Source organism: Podarcis liolepis (genome assembly GCF_965112155.1).
Source record: "Podarcis liolepis genome assembly, chromosome: 1".
NCBI lineage: Eukaryota > Metazoa > Chordata > Lepidosauria > Squamata > Lacertidae > Podarcis > Podarcis liolepis.
The window spans coordinates 78,234,285-78,250,215 of NC_139554.1; the positions used below are offsets into that span (position 1 = coordinate 78,234,285).

A 15,931-nucleotide genomic window follows, 5' to 3' on the forward strand; every position below is an offset into this window, starting at 1 on the left:
GGGACACTGCATGTCTCTCGTGAGACATTAACCACAACACCCTCTTCGACTTGTGTGGGATCGGAGGGAGAGAAGGTCTCTTCAGATGTTTATCACAGAAGCAGAGCTGGGCCCTGTGGGGGCTTCTGGAGAATGTCAGGCTGCTGACGACAATGTCAGGCCCCTGCCTACCAAGGCGAGTGGACCAAATCTTGTGGCCTCTGAAAACAAACAAAAAGACTGCAGCGGAAGAGAACGTCCTGCACTGGCAGGAGAATAGACTCAGTGAGCCAGTATCCGTTTGCTCACTTTCATGTCAATGAAAGCAGAGTGTGTCTAGATTAATCAGAATGCATTTAAAAAATAATAATCAGACACAAAAATAATATCTACCCTCCCACTGATGCAGTCTGCTATTAGGTGGTTCTCTGTCCTCGGGCTTTTAGGATTTGTCATATTTGATATCCTGATCCTCCATCTTGCCTGTTATTCCTTGCCCAACAAGAAGGAAGCAACCAGATGAGAATATGTTGTAATAACCACCCAGCCATATGTGTGTGGCATTAGCCCAGCCTGAAAAGTTCAATGTTTCAGTTGTGAGATCTACATAAATATAGGGGTCTGTGTTTATGCTCAAGCTAGTAAACACTGAGTCCTTCTCTATATAGGTGTGGACAAATTTGCCACAATGCAGGGAATTCAAACCAGTTTGCTAAAGCTGACAGTTTAGTCCAACTCCAAAGCATCTTTTTAAAATATGTGGGGTAGTACCACTTGCTGGCACTCTAAATCAGAAAAAAATGTTAAAATTTCTATTGTTATCACTACTATTGGTAAAAATCCAAAACTGATTTCTCCGTGTGTGTGTGTGTGTTTTTTTTCACCATCATGTTAAAGCAATAAAAGTTTGGTGTGTAAAAACAACAAAGACTTGGGGCAGCTTAAATATTTAAACAATTATGGTGGCATAGACTGGGGGAGTGGAAGATCATTTTGCCAAATGCATGAAAGAGTCATCTAAGTGTGTGCATGTGTGTTTGTATCTTGAGTATCGAGGATAACATTTTGTAGCACAAAGTGAGTCCAAAAGGTCCCGAGAAATGCAAAGGTACAATAGTAGGTGTATCACAATACCATTCAGAGCACACATGAATACGGAATCCAAACAAACAAAAGCAAGATCCAGTCAAGCTACCGTAACTGTCACCTGTTACAGGACTAATGAGCAGCCAGGGGAGATTAACAGGGACACAGCAAGATCAACAGCGTAAACCAACCCTTCCCCAACCTGGTGCCCTCCAGATGTTTTGAGCTACAACTCCTGTCTGTCACAGCCAGCATAGTTCCACTTTTGAATGTTTTTTTGTTGGAGCATCCTGAGTTTTCACATCTACAGCAAATGCTCCTAGAATGGTTTCTGAGACTTATCATTGTAATGTCCAGCTTCAGTTGCATTCATTGTCTTCTGTAGATACTGACCAATTTGACCCATGCTAATGATAAAAGGGCATTGCTTGTCGATGATGGAATGTATCACCTTAGAAGGTATGCAGGTAAGTGAAGGCTTAAAAGAATAGCTGGGGCTGGTTGGTCCCATCATAGGGTCGCTTGAGCAGATGGGGTGACAGTATTAGCAGCAGGTTTTGTATCTCCATTAGGTGATCCATAGTAGTTGAGGTCAGGTGGCTCCTTGAAAGCAAGGGCAGGCTTACCACCCAAGGCCTGTGAAAGGGAAGAAGAATGATGGGTGGAATTAGGTGGAACCAGGCAGGCAGCCATAGTATGACTAGTAATCTGAGGTTATCATGGGGAAGACAGGTGACAATCTATGTCTTCAGATCAATGGTACTGTTATGGGTACCTGCCTGGCTTCACAATGTGTCGGTCAGTCAGATTTATTTCATTAAAAATCTACTGGTCACCCCAAACGTATAAGAGATGCAGCTTAGCAGAAGCACTACCCAGCACATGGAACCTCATTTTGCATGATACGGTAAATTTTTATATGTCATCAAACCCCTAAGATCTCTTTATGATATCTTGAACCCCTCAAGGACTGCTGAATACAGTTTCCAGGATTTTATGGGTAGGTTTTACTACAATCTGCTCAAATTATAAACTAAAAATGTCCTGGTCATCAATGATTTTGAATAGCTTAGAATTAAGTTCACATTGTCAACTGGCCAAATACTATTTACAGACTTCTGCGCACACACACACACACACACACACACACACACACACAATTTCCATGCAACCTTTGTCCAGAGCTAGCTTGCCACCCACCCACAGATCTTGGATGTAGGAGGCCTGCTGAACAGATTGAGTCTGCACATTTTATTCCTCAGAGACCCATGTTCTTGATAGATAAAACACGTATTATATCTGGGGGCAAGAAGCTATGGTAAAAAGGTTATTCCTAGTTCAGTGAAATAGTTTCAATTTCCATGTGCAGGAGTCATGAAATATACTATTACCAAATGGCATATGTCTATCTCATCCCAGTTCATCAAGCAGCAGGAAGTTCCAAGGATGGCCTGCTTACACAGCTTATCCTGAAGCCCATCGCAAGACAGCTCCTAAATTTATAGCACACTTAATGTCTGCTTGTCTCACCCACCAGCTGAAGGCTAAAGAAAACTAAAGTATTTAAGTCCTTTTTATTTAAGCCCCTGATCATTCATTCATTCATCAGGTTCCAGGGTATGCAAAAGCATAACGGTAGACCCGTTCACAATAATCAAGGCAGCCAAACTTGTAACGTTTTGTGTTGTTATTGTGTATTAATATTTACACTGACATGCATTAAGGCTTGCTATTGCTACTTTTCATGTATGAACACAGGCTAAGGCCCCATCTGCTCCAGCATCCTGTTGTGCCAGATGTGTGTGGAAGGTGAGGAGTTGAGTCAAATTTGCATACCTTGACTTCTTTCTTTCCTTAAGAATGTGAAGGCTTTAAATATATGGAGTGGGCTGCTCTGTGTGCTGGTCTTTCTTAGGTTTGTTAACACCTTTTCTGTAAGGCTTTTTACTCATAGGAATTGTGTTGTATGTGAATTTTTGCTTTTGTCTGCTTCTATGATCATTTTTATTTTGAATGTGTGTGTGTGTGTGTGTTGTCTTCCGTATTTAATATCAGTTAGATATTGATAGCCACCAGCCATTTCTTCCTTTCAACCAAGTGTGTGTGTTTGATGATGCAGTTTTTGTGACATCTTTGGGGCCAAAGTAAGAATTTTTACAAAAAAGGTTATCTGAAAGGAGCTACGACCAGTGAGTCAAAATTATTTGGCCTTCGTATGTACCTGGTGCTTCAACTGATGTATACAAAAACTCGTTGGGTGCCCTCCACAATGCCTACCACCGCACCCTCCCGAAAAGTGGTACCTCCTGTCCTAGAGCTCTTAGAAGCTTTTGATACCATTGATGACTCTCTGTGTGTGTGTGTATCTCTGTGTGTGTGTCCAGACTGCCTGTCTGAATTGGAACTGGAAACAGCGGAGCAGATAGGGCATGACAAGGATAACCCTCTCCCCATTTGTTCTCACTATGCTATGCATTTCCTGAAAAGAGAGATACCCCTAAATGCCGGGCTCACCCAACACATAATCCTCCAGAGAAGAGGTACTAGCTGAGATGGCACGGGGTGGCAGTGATGCACCGTGGAAACTTATTTACACTATTTATAAGCCACCTTCAGCACAAGTTCCCTCAAGTCAGCATGCAGTGACCATTTTAAAATGAGATAAAGTCACACAATAAATTATTAACAACAAAAAAACCTACCAATTATTTCTTCATATTGTTTCGGCATCCAACTGGAATGGCCATTAAGAGCCGCACAGTGGAGGGCTGGATTGACTAGTGACGTCTCTGCATCCATCTGTCTATATGTTCATGTGCAACCAAAGCTATAAGGTACAGGTCTGTGCTTTAAAGAGTCGTGGCCAAGCACCTTTTATTTTTTATTTTTCCCTGGCACTTTCCCCATGAAAACCTGCCTTTTACTGCTGAATCAGAACAAACAGCAATTTGGGTTTTCTGCAGATTGTCGTTTGCTCTGATTCAGCAGTACATAGATGGTATTTGCGGGGAAAGCACCAGGGCAAAAGAAAAGTGATTGGACATCAAGCTGTAAAGCATTGGCCTGTGCCTAGAAACACAGCGCAGAAGGAAGTCTGGATGAGCCCTAAATCTCCACCCCTTTCAGATTTGTATTCTGATCCACTACCCTTTGCTCTTTGTGAACAGTAATCCAATCAGATGTGTATTCATTTATTGCATCTAGTGTCCCGATTCTGGTATGTCTTATGTATGTTTTATGATTATGAATTTATTGAACGATGGCTCCTTGTTTGAATAATTTGAGACATACAAATTGCAACTTACCGTAAATGTGCCTGTGATCCAGCAGGTGTGACATGTTACCATTTCCCTTAAAGCTTTTTGCTGACATCAACTACTGCTGCTTCTATAACCACAAAAACAATTTCATACTCACATGTTATTTGCCTTATTTGTGTGTGAGGCTTAAATATAGAAGATGGCTGGCTATTATTAAGCTTGACACTGCCAGTAAACAAACCCCCCCCCCCAAAAAAAAACTGATGAAAATGGTCAACATATTGATTTTATTTATTGATATATATCTTGCCCTTCAATTAACAAAATACATTATTTTTTGTACTTCACAGTACAAATGTCTACATCAAAAGAAGTTAGTTTAAAGTTAAACCTCACCTGAGCTTGGTTAGAAATATTTAGAGGCTAGTACAAAAACCTGTCAGTTCTAGATCCAGTGGAAACTTTGTAGAAGAGAACGGTCTCCATCTAAGCAATATTTACGTGCTCTGCACCAGTTTCACAGACACCACAGACCTAAACTGTGGTTAACTGCCCTTGGACTTCGTTTGAGGAATTTTTATTTGGGTCAGCATGTCCAAGTTGTTTTCTAGCTGAGGAATTGTGGGTAACGCCTCAAAAAACAGTTTCCTCTTCTGAAATCTGCCCTAGTTGACAAATGTTTCTTTCTTTCCAGATAATGTAGGGAAAGTGTGTGTTACTATTTTGAGAGAGGATGAATGACATCTGTTACTCACACCCCCAGCCACAGCCACAGCTGTTGCTCTTTATTAGCTTCACTAATGGATTCTTTTATCTGTATAAGCTTCTAGTGATGTCATGCTTGTCTTCCACCCATCCTACTTGTTCTGCGCAACCTGTCTGGATACGCTGAATGAAGGTATGCAGATTCAGGAGCAGTTGTGCTTTCGTCCCTAGCTCCAGAGCCACAAATGTGTCACCATGGTCTCGTCCACTTTGCCTCTCTGGCCAGAGCACAGGGAAAGGAAGCGATTCTCATCTGTGAGCCAGAGAGAGAGCTTGATGGCAGGAAACCAGGTGGAGGAAGTCGCATTACTCTCCAGCAACAATCCCAGCCGCAGCTGCGACTGAATCATGCATGGTGCAGTAAAGAGGTTATGGCATGCCCATTAACCTTTAGCGAGGGAGGGAGGGAGGAAGGAAGGAAGGAAGGAAGGAGAACTTTGCCTTCCTTCTTCTCTGTTCCTAACCTGCCTCTTTGCAAAGAATGGTTCAGTGTGAAAGTTTGCAAGCATGTGGATCGTTCAGCAAAACATCCTGAAGCACACCTTAAATTAAAAGCTATCAAATTTCTCATGCATTATCCTTTGTGGACTAGAGACCATGCATCTGATGAGGTTCACAAAAGATTTTAAAACAGCCCTGCTGGATCAGGCCAATGGCCTCTGTAGTCCAGCATTCTGTTTTCACAGTGGCCACCAGATGCCTGTGAAAAGCCTGCAAGCTGGAGCTGAACCACAACATCACTGTCCGCTCCTGCAGTTTCCAGCAACTGGTGTTCAGATGCATACTGCCTCCGACCATGAAGGCAGGGCATGACCACTGTGGCTTGCAGCCACTGATAGCCTTCTCCTCCAGGGGCTTATGCCATAATACTTGTGTTAGTATTTAAGGTGTTACAGAACTCAGACTATTGTAGTGAAAGCAAGAGACATGGCTACCCTCTAGAAATCAATCATCCAGGAGGAACATGACCACTGTTGTTGTTGTTGTTTAGTCGTTTAGTCATGTCCAACTCTTCGTGACCCCATGGACCAGAGCACGCCAGGCATTCCTGTCTTCCACTGCCTCCCGCAGTTTGGTCAAATTCATGTTCGTAGTTTCAAGAACACTACCCAACCATCTCGACCTCTGTCGTCCCCTTCTCCTTGTGCCCTCCATCTTTCCCAACATCAGGGTCTTTTCCAGGGAGTCTTCTCATGAGGTGGCCAAAGTATTGGAGTCTCAGCTTCAGGATCTGTCCTTCCAGTGAGCACTCAGGGCTGATTTCCTTCAGAATGGATAGGTTTGATCTTCTTGCAGTCCAAGGGACTCTCAAGAGTCTCCTCCAGCACCACAATTCAAAAAACATGACCATTAGGGAACCATATTTGAACTGCAGCTCCCTGGTACAGACAAGCATGATAGGTTGCATCCATGTAGCTTATGAAATGGCCTTATAAACAGTGCATTTAGCATTTCTGATCTGACTTAAAATATGCATGCACAAAGCAGGTAGAATACTAGCCATGATCACTTGTTCTGCCCCTACTGTTAGAAACAGCAGGACTCTTCTAATGTGCTTTTCAATAGGAATATATATATATATATTTACCAACAATCACATGTTTATGAAGACCTATGGTTTGTCATGCTGCTTCCTTCTAGGAGACTGGAGCTCTTCTTTATGGTACAGCACTACAAATGCAGAAAGCAAATAAGTTACCGGTACCTTAACCCTCTAGGTGCTTCTCTTCACAGGAAAACAGTTGAACAGCATTTATATTGATGCGTGGCATCTTTACACATCTTTACACATGATGCTCAAAGCAATACTTGCTTCAGTTGCTTGATAATTCTGATGTAAAATCTGTACTAACCAGAATGTTGCCTTACAATTCCTTATTCTTCCTCTCTTGTATTAACAACAACTAACCATTCAGATAAAAGGGGGGGGGGTGTGGAGAAAGAGACAGATAGAGGGACTCAAAACCTGTTTAAGCTTCATACCTGAAAAGGGTCTCCAGGTTCTCCACAATATGTCAGTTTCTCATCAAAACCAAGCAGAATCCATGTATGCCACCACAGCAGCAAGGATTCTTATCGCCAAGCATTGGAAGACTCAAGATTTGCCCACACTGGAGGACTGGCAGACGCAACTGATGAACTACATGGAACTAGCTGAGATGACTGCCAGGATCCGAGATCTGGGAGAAGAAGCAATGGAAGAGGACTGGAAAAAATTTAAGGACTATTTGCAAAAGTATTATAAGTTATATGAACTTTGAGATGCCGTATGATTTGGAAGGTTAGCCCCAGCAACGAGAGTGGATTATATAAGAAATTGGATAATATTCATGAAAGAACCAAAGTTTAAATGCGTAAAAACAATAATATGCTATATTTTTAGAGTAAATGGAGAATAAGGGATTTAAGCTTAAATTGCAATTGAAAGTATAAAGAAACACATGAAACAAGGGTATAACTTGCTGATAAATTTTATTGTTAAGAATGCATTGGGCGGGAGATGTGGGGAAGTCCGATAGAAATTTGGAAAAAGTTGTTGAAAAGGTCTGGATTTTCTGTTTTTTTTTTTCTTCTTTTCTATTCTCTATGCTTTTTCTTTTTTCTGTTGTATGTGTAACTGGAAAAATGTAATAAAAATTATTATAAAAAAAAACAAAAAACCAAGCAGAATCCAAATAAAACTGCCAGGGGGCATTTGCTTAATGGGATGCAGCCATGATTGTCTCGTACACTGAGCAGACCTCTTGGAGTGGTTTGGAAGGATAACTAGCTGACACACCTTTGTTCGTCAGCTGGCAGGACAACTTCATGCACAGAGGCAGCAGTTTTACTTGTTTGGTTTGCTGGGTATTGTAGCTGGCAGCCAAATGGTTAATGATTGTAGCCCTTTGGAGCTCAGGCTGCTGCCAACAGCTGTTATTATTTTAACTTGTGGTGTTAACTTAAGTTGCTATAGTGCTTAAGCTCCAGTGAAAGACACAGAAGCAAGAATAAAAGTTAAGACCATTACTAAAGAAAAAAACACCTTATGTGACAGCTGCATGGTGCAAGATGGTAGCTATTACATAAAAAGAGGGCACAGGATCGAATCATTTGAATTAAAGTTCTGACCCGTGTGAATCATTCCCGAAAGTATACAAATATTTCCACCAATGATCTTTTCGCTCTAACAGTGTGGGTTTTTTCCTGCAGTCAACTAGATGCCCAATTAGACTCATATGTGAAGAAATGGCGCTATGTTATGCATCCATGTCATGCGCTGGCAGGACATTGGGGAGGAGGAAGAGGATCCCAGCAAGGAGGTGTAGCTGGGACTGGGGCACACTGGGTCAAGCAGGGCGTGGGTAAGGAGAGGTTGGTGTAGGAAGTACTCACAGAATGAGGGAGCATAAGGAGGGGGTGGGGGTCAGTGCACAGGAGCCACAGCTGCAGGACCCATCACCAGAGCCAGAGGGGCCCCTGTTTCCACAAACATGGTGGGCTCTGAGACATAGGAAGCAGCAGGCGTGATTCGCTAGGAGGCTGAGGCAGGCGAGGGCCCACAGCCGCCCAGCTCACTAGCTCTGGGAAGAGGAGTATGAATCCTCGGCTGGAGTAGGCTTGGACAGGTGAGGGTCGCATGCCTCATCAAGCCCAGATGCTGCAATCAGTGTGGCAGACCTGAGGTGCTGTGCTTGCCCAGCTGCCGACGTCGATGGACCTCAGTTTGGATGCTTCAGGATCTCTGCAGGACTTTGGACGCATGAATTGACCCTGGGCTGGAGACTTGACATACTGACTTGCTGCCAGGTAAGACAGGGGTTCAGGACAGTCCACTTCCCACAATGCTATATCCATCTTTCCATCTCTTTTTCAAATCATGTGCAAAAGTGGCATATCTCTGTGTGCCTATATGTGCACTTCCTCTTGTCTCAAACTTTCAAGGCTCATGATATAGCTCTCTGGGAACAAGCTAAAGAAATAAAAAATCGAAAACAGGGAGAGGACCAAGAGGTTGTTTGGACGTTCCAGTCAGAAGAGGCAACAAACTTGGATAAAGGATAGGAAACCAATAGACTGCAATGGAGACTGGTGGCCAGTGACAGCATAGAGAAGAGGGCATTGTTCTCTTCACCTTGCAAGCTACTCTTGTGTGTCCATAGGCAGAAAGCCAGGGTGAAAATAATAAGTCAAGACACATTTATCCTTGGAGCTTTAGACAAGAATCTTATGCAGCCCTACTAGGTGGTACTTGGCATTGCAATGCCCGTGCTGTGTCACTGAGCTACAGGCCTTCCTGAGAGGTGTAGAGCACAAGGGGTGGGCTTCAATGTAGCCCTAAAGTGATTGTTTGGTCAGCACAAACATTTCCACTTGCCTGACATAATGATCCTCCTGCTTCTCCCCCCCCCCATGTGCTGTTCTGGGGGTTCTCCTGACCCACTGCACTACTAGTGAGAGTCCTTGTGTGGGTATTCACTAACAGAGCAAGTTCACTGAATCTGGCCCTAGGAGTTTACACAAGGTTCACAGATGGAACATTACCCTAGAAACCCAAGAGCGATCTTGCTGCTGAGACCTTTTCCTTCTTATCTGGGTAGATGCCCAAATACTGGATGCAGTCCCAGAGTCCTGGCACTACTTCTGTAGGTCTCTCTTACACTAAAACTCCAGACAACATTCTTAGTCTGTGTTGCCAGCCTCAGACAGTTGAACAGTTCAGTGGGGGAAAGGGAAAGAGGTCAGTTAACGTTGCTGCCGTTAACATCTCTACTCAAGCTTCTGTACAGAACTATTGGTGATGCAAGTGAACCATGGAGGTAACACTGTTTTGGTATTCGCAGAGGAAGAACCATAGCAAAAAAATGGTGCCTTGAGTTACAAACACCTCAGGTTACAAACGCTTCAGGTTACAAACGCCACTAACCTGGAAGAGTTACCTTGAGTTGAGAACTTTGCCCCAGGATGAGAACGGAAATCGTGTGCCGGTGGCACAGCAGCAGCAAGAGGCCCCATTAGCGAAAGCACGCCTCTAGTTAATAACAGTTTCAGGTTAAGAACGGACCTCTGGAATGAATTAAGTTTGTAACTAGAGGTACCACTGTATGCTTTATCAGTTCAGCCCATCTAGTCCAGCATCTTCTTATCACAGTGGCCAGTCAGGTGACTGTGGGAAACGTGGAAGCAGAACATGAGCACAAAAACACTTTCTCTTCCCTTGGTTTCTAGCAACTGGTATTCTTCTCCTGGTGCACACACAACTGGAGGGTTGGGGGAAACCCCAGAACAGATTTGAGGGGGCATTCCAGGGAAGGAGAGAGAGAACAAATTCCACTGTATGGATGCAAATGCTCCACTTGTGCAATGACTTTGTTGGATACAACCCATAGAATCTAATTTTGAACAACTCCCAAACTGTGTTGCAATTAATCAATTAGAAATTAATCAAGGTACAGCAGGCTGATGTACTACCTTGAAGTTTGGATGCTACTAGGCCAAGTAAAGTTCAAAACATTTTTTAATTATGCTGCAGAGTTCAACATTTTCCTCAGGAAATAATACAGGGTTCATTGTGGTGGGTGTAGGGGAAATCGTTGGTTCTGAGCCAGCTAAAGTTCTTAATTACTAAGTTACAAATCACAGCCTAGTCCTATGCATGCTTACTCAGAAGTTGTTGTTGTTTAGTCGTTTAGTTGTGTCTGACTCTTCGTGACCCCATGGACCGGAGCATGCCAGGCACTCCTTTCTTCCACTGCTTCCCGCAGCTTGGTCAAACTCATCCTGGTAGCTTTGAGAACACTGTCCAACCATCTTGTCCTCTGTGTGGTGTAGCCAGTGTGGTGTAGTGGAGCCAGTGTGGTGTACTGGTTAAGAGCGGTAGTCTCGTAATCTGGGGAACCGGGTTCGCATCTCCGCTCCTCCACATGTAGCTGCTGGGTGACCTTGGGCCAGTCACACTTCTTTGAAGTCTCTCAGCCCCACTCACCTCACAGAGTGTTTGTTGTGGGGGAGGAAGGAAAAGGAGAATGTTAGCCGCTTTGAGACTCCTGAAGGGGAGTGAAAGGCGGGATATCAAATCCAAACTCTTCTTCTCTGTCATCCCCTTCTCCTTGTGCCCTCCATCTTTCCCAACATCAGGGTCTTTTCCAGGGAGTCTTCTCTTCTCTTGAGGTGGCCAAAGTATTGGAGCCTCAGCTTCACGATCTGTCCTTCCAGTGAGCACTCAGGGCTGGTTTCCTTCAGAATGGATAGGTTTGATCTTCTTGCAGTCCATGGGACTCTCAAGAGTCTCCTCCAGCACCATAATTTAACTATACGGACCTTTGTTGGTACACCCCAATAAATTAAACGAGGCTTATTCTCCATGCCTATGTCATCACTAACTTTTGCTGGATTGGAGTCCTTTGTTTTGTCTTCTGCTACTGACAATTCTGCTGTAATCTTCAGTGCAGACTTTGTAAACCAATCATATTACTGCATCCATGTGGAAATGCTGCACAGCAGCAGAAATATTACCTGAATTTCCAGCCTTGGATGACTTATGCTGGAGGATAGATTGACGGACAGCTAGTCTTTGTTCTCCTGAAACTCTCAGCAGCTTTTGATACCATTGACTAGGAGATCATTCTGGACCGGGATTCAGCTGGCATCATTTTATGGTGTTTCCATTCCTTCCTGGATGGCCTCTCTCAGAAGGTGGTGCTGGGGAACCTTTACTTCACCCCATGGCCACTGGCTTTCACAGCGTTTCCACAAGGGTCTATATTTTTAACATCTACATGAAACCACGGAGGGGGTTGTTGATGACTCTCAGCTCCACCTCTTTTTTTCTATTTTGTCATCCCAGGAAAGTTGCGGAAATTCTAAACTGATGCTTGGAGGTAAATGTGAGATGGCTGTGGTCAAGCAAACCATGCAAGACATGCTATGGCTTGGGAGATCACTTGCTCTGCAGCATGGTATACAAATATTCTTAGATGGTGGCACTGAAAGTCCAAATACGCAGTTTGGGAGTTCTCCTGGACCTGGCATTATCTAGGTAGGCCCATTTGGCAGTGGTAGCCATTTTACCAGCTTTGGCTGGTATGCCAACTGCAGCCCTGTTTGGAGAGGGCAGGCCTAACCACAATAAGATATGCTCTAGTCACATCCAAATTTGATTACTGTAATGTGATGTTTGTGGAGCTGCCTTTGAAGACTGATTCAGAATGCACACTCTTATCAGTATCATACTTAAGAGTATTGACCAGGGAGATGTGGGTTCAAAGCCCCACTCTACCAGAAAGCTCATTCATTGAGTGACCTAGGATTGTTTTAAGAATAAATAAAGGGCAGACTATGTATGCTGCTCCTTAGGGGAAACATGGAATAAACATGGAATAAATAATTACTCTTTACTTAAAATAGACTGGTGCACTGCATACAAATGCAATATGTGGCTAAATGAGATAATTAATGTTACTTGCCCTTTACACATTCCCCCTTCCTGTATGTTACAGTGCTTTGGTGGATGATAACATTAAGTCAGTTTATTCACCTAATATGTGATGGGATTGAGAATTGTTTGAAAGACAGGACAAATCCATAGGCAATGCATTTTATTCTCCCTATTTTAATGACCATAAGATATTGTCCTCATTACTGTAATGGTGCTTGCAAGCTTGCATGTTGATGAGATGGGCTAATGAGGCCCACTTTTATTTCGCAATATGAGCGTCAATCAGATTATTTATATTAAGAGTAGAGTACGAACTTATGAATGACTGGTAGGTTTCCACTTTCCCTCCTTCAAACAGACCTGCAAACAACAGTAAGGGCACATCACTGGACTAGGTGACCCTCTGGGTCCCTTCCAACTCTACAATTCTATGATCTCCTCTCTTGCCATTCAACACCTCCTCCTTCCATTCCAGGTGTGGGGAACTGGTGGCCCTTGAGAGTTTGCAGGCCTCCAACTCCCAACAACCGCAACCAATGGCCAGGGATGATGGGAATTGTAGTCTATCAGCATCTGGAGGGTCACGTGCTCGCTAGCCTTTTTTCTTTTCTTACTATCCTTTCTAGGTCTGCATCACCACCACAGCCTCATATTGTTGTTGCCTTCTTGGTGGGGTTTCAACTTCCTGCCTGCCTAGCTCTTTTGCTTTGCTTGGACTGGAGGAAAGCACACTGTGGTTAGTAGGCAGCTGTGGGATGTGCTTCCTAGCTGCTTCTGTTTGACCCCAAAGGTGTCTGAGGATTGTGGGGAGTGCATCTCGTGACTGCTTAGTTAACCACAGACTGCTTCCCTCGAGCCTTCAGATCTTGCAGTGCAAAATGTCTCTCTGGAATGAGGCAAAATGGGTGGCTGCAGCAAGCTGGTGAGAATCTTTCCCCATCTGTTGACTAAGATGGGCTTATCTTGCCAGTAGCTATTCATGTAATACTATTATATTTTTTAAAAGAACAAAAACAGATTTTAAAGCAGCCACACTGAATACTGTTCGAGCAATGGATGCAGTTCTATTCCTGAAGCTAAGCAGGTCTGTGCCTGGAAAATGTCTGCTTGTGAGACTGCCTGGCAAACTCCATATATGTATTTTTATTGTATGGTATGCTTGTTTTACACTGCTTGGAGGGGCCTTGCAGTAAGGAAGCAGCCTACACTTTTTAGGCTGGATTAAATAAAATGGTCGGACAAGGTAGCTTCATATGAAGAGCGTTCCAGCACAATCTGAACACCCCCCGTCCCTCTGGCAGGGCTTTGTGGAGTGGTAAGCTTGCCATCACAACTGTGGCTGCAGCAGAGGGGAATGAGGGGAATGAGCATTGATGGGGACCACCTCTTCCCACATGAACCCACCCAGATCCTGTTTTTGTCATCTGAGGCCCTTCTCTGTGTGCCCCCTCTGAAGGAGGTGCAGAGGGTGGTGAAAAGCAAATGGGCCTTCTCCGTGGTGGCTCCCCACTTGTGTAATGCTCTTCCTAGTGAGGGATACCTCAAGCCATCACTATCTGTTTTAGGCTCATGGTAAAAAAACCATCTTTATTCATCCAGCCCTCTGAAGCTTAATGCACATATTTTTAGTGGGGTGGGGTGAAATTGGATTTGCTCTTTTATGCGCATTATTGTATCTTACGTTGTTTTTGCTCGTTTTTTGTCTTTGTAAGTAACTTTGAATTCTTCTTCTTTTAACTGCCTGATAATTAATAATAATAAGGTGCATGGGGCCATTCTGCGACGATTCAATTAGAGCTTGATTGCCTGTTTGTGTTCATTCTGTATACTTTAGTTGATGAAGTAACACAAAATGAAGCCTCGCTAACACCCCATACAACAATATTGTTAACAATATTGGTAGAGAGAAAGTCTGGGAAAGGTTAGCGCCATTTTTGTGTGTTGCTGACACAGAGCACTTTAAACTTGATTCCAGGTGCTTGGGGCCAGTATGGAGAATGCCAAGTTCTGCAGTGTAAACAGACCTTGGGCATTGTGTTGCACAATAGTGTTGGGAAGCAGGGAATACTAATGGAATCCAGCTGGAAATTGAGCAGAATTTTAACTAGGCCAAAAGAACTGGAATTGGTTACAGCGGAATTTGGCCCAGTCTGCAGACTTCAACCCCCTAACTCCTGTGAGAAGTGCCACAAGTGGTTGAGATCTCAGCTTTCCATCTCATCCGCCCAAAATTGGCTCCTGCTGCAGCCAAGCAGATCCTAGCACTGTGAAAGGCCACTTCGTAGCATTATATAAATAATCATGTCTGGGAAGCGTGCCACCTATTGAATCCCCTCTTGAAGCATTAAGGCTTTCCTTCAGTGCCTTTGATTCAAGTAGTGGCTCGGCCTGTCGTTGCTCAGCTTCTGAAATCTCACAAGACGGCAGCCTGAGGGAAAGCACGGCTGCAGGTGGTAATAAAGATCATGAGGTAATTAAGTCGCACACATTAAATTCCTAATTAAAAATCCAACAGCAGCAACAGTGATTTAGCTTTAGTAGCTTCTGCTACTCTTGCTCAGAGGTAGGGACGTTTAAAAGAATTACAAAAACACCTGTCAAACAGAATGGCTATACCTCCTTTGGGTTAGTTCTCAAAAATGGTTGTGGCCTGTGTATATTTCAGTCACGAACTGAACAAGGTGAAACACCAAGGAATGCTGCTTCAAGCAAACAAGTCGTTTTTATTGTCGAAACCATGACACACACACACAAAATTACACAAGTTAACATAAGTAGGACAGCATGATTGCTCCTATCATAGCAATCTATCACATAATTTCAAACCATGCTAAAGAGTCCTGCCTTTCTGGATTTTTGCTTTTTTTCAGGTGAGCACCATTGTGGGCCAGTGCTCTCCCCGCTCACTTATTGCCTTTTCGTACTTCTGAGAAGCCCCAAGCAAACATTTCAAGTCGAAATGGAAGCTGGCCAGTGCGTGTGAGGCTATACTTCTTCTTTTACTCTATGACTCCACCTAGCTCCTAGCCACAATTGGTCAAGCTATGGAGTGGGGCAAATTTGTATTTCCTTTTCTTCAATCCATCTCACGTGTAGCAATGGCGGGCTTTAAGCCTTACAGCCTGGCCTCTACTGTTGCACACGTGTGTGTTTGCGTGAGGGCCCTTCTGAACTGCCCTCGCCACTCACCTGAATCTAAGAGAACTAGGGAGGTGAAGACGCATTTATTTGACCTGCACCAAACCCAGGGGCGACCCCCCAAACCAGCTAGGGAGACCGCTTGCCATAGTTTTAATCACCTACGCAGGCAGTGAATTGTTGTCAAGCCGGCATCTGTTCAGGGCTGACCAGAGTTGCCTGGTGACTTTCTGTAGCAACTTCATGGTGAATTTGACACCTATTTTTATAGAAAAAAAGCACCACA

The 15,931-nt window shown here is 43.8% G+C and overlaps 1 long non-coding RNA gene across 1 annotated transcript in view; it reads right to left on the bottom strand.

Annotated features, from left to right (window-relative positions):
* Positions 1-972: 972 nt before the first annotated feature.
* The window catches only part of LOC310695807, a 52,501-nt gene continuing 37,542 nt past the window's right edge, over positions 973-15,931 (bottom strand). Inside the window, exons 2-3 of the long non-coding RNA XR_014520234.1 lie at positions 6,679-6,761; positions 973-1,701 (exon numbers count right to left, since the gene is read on the bottom strand). This is a non-coding gene — a long non-coding RNA (uncharacterized lncRNA). The remainder of the gene's footprint in view (positions 1,702-6,678; positions 6,762-15,931) is intronic.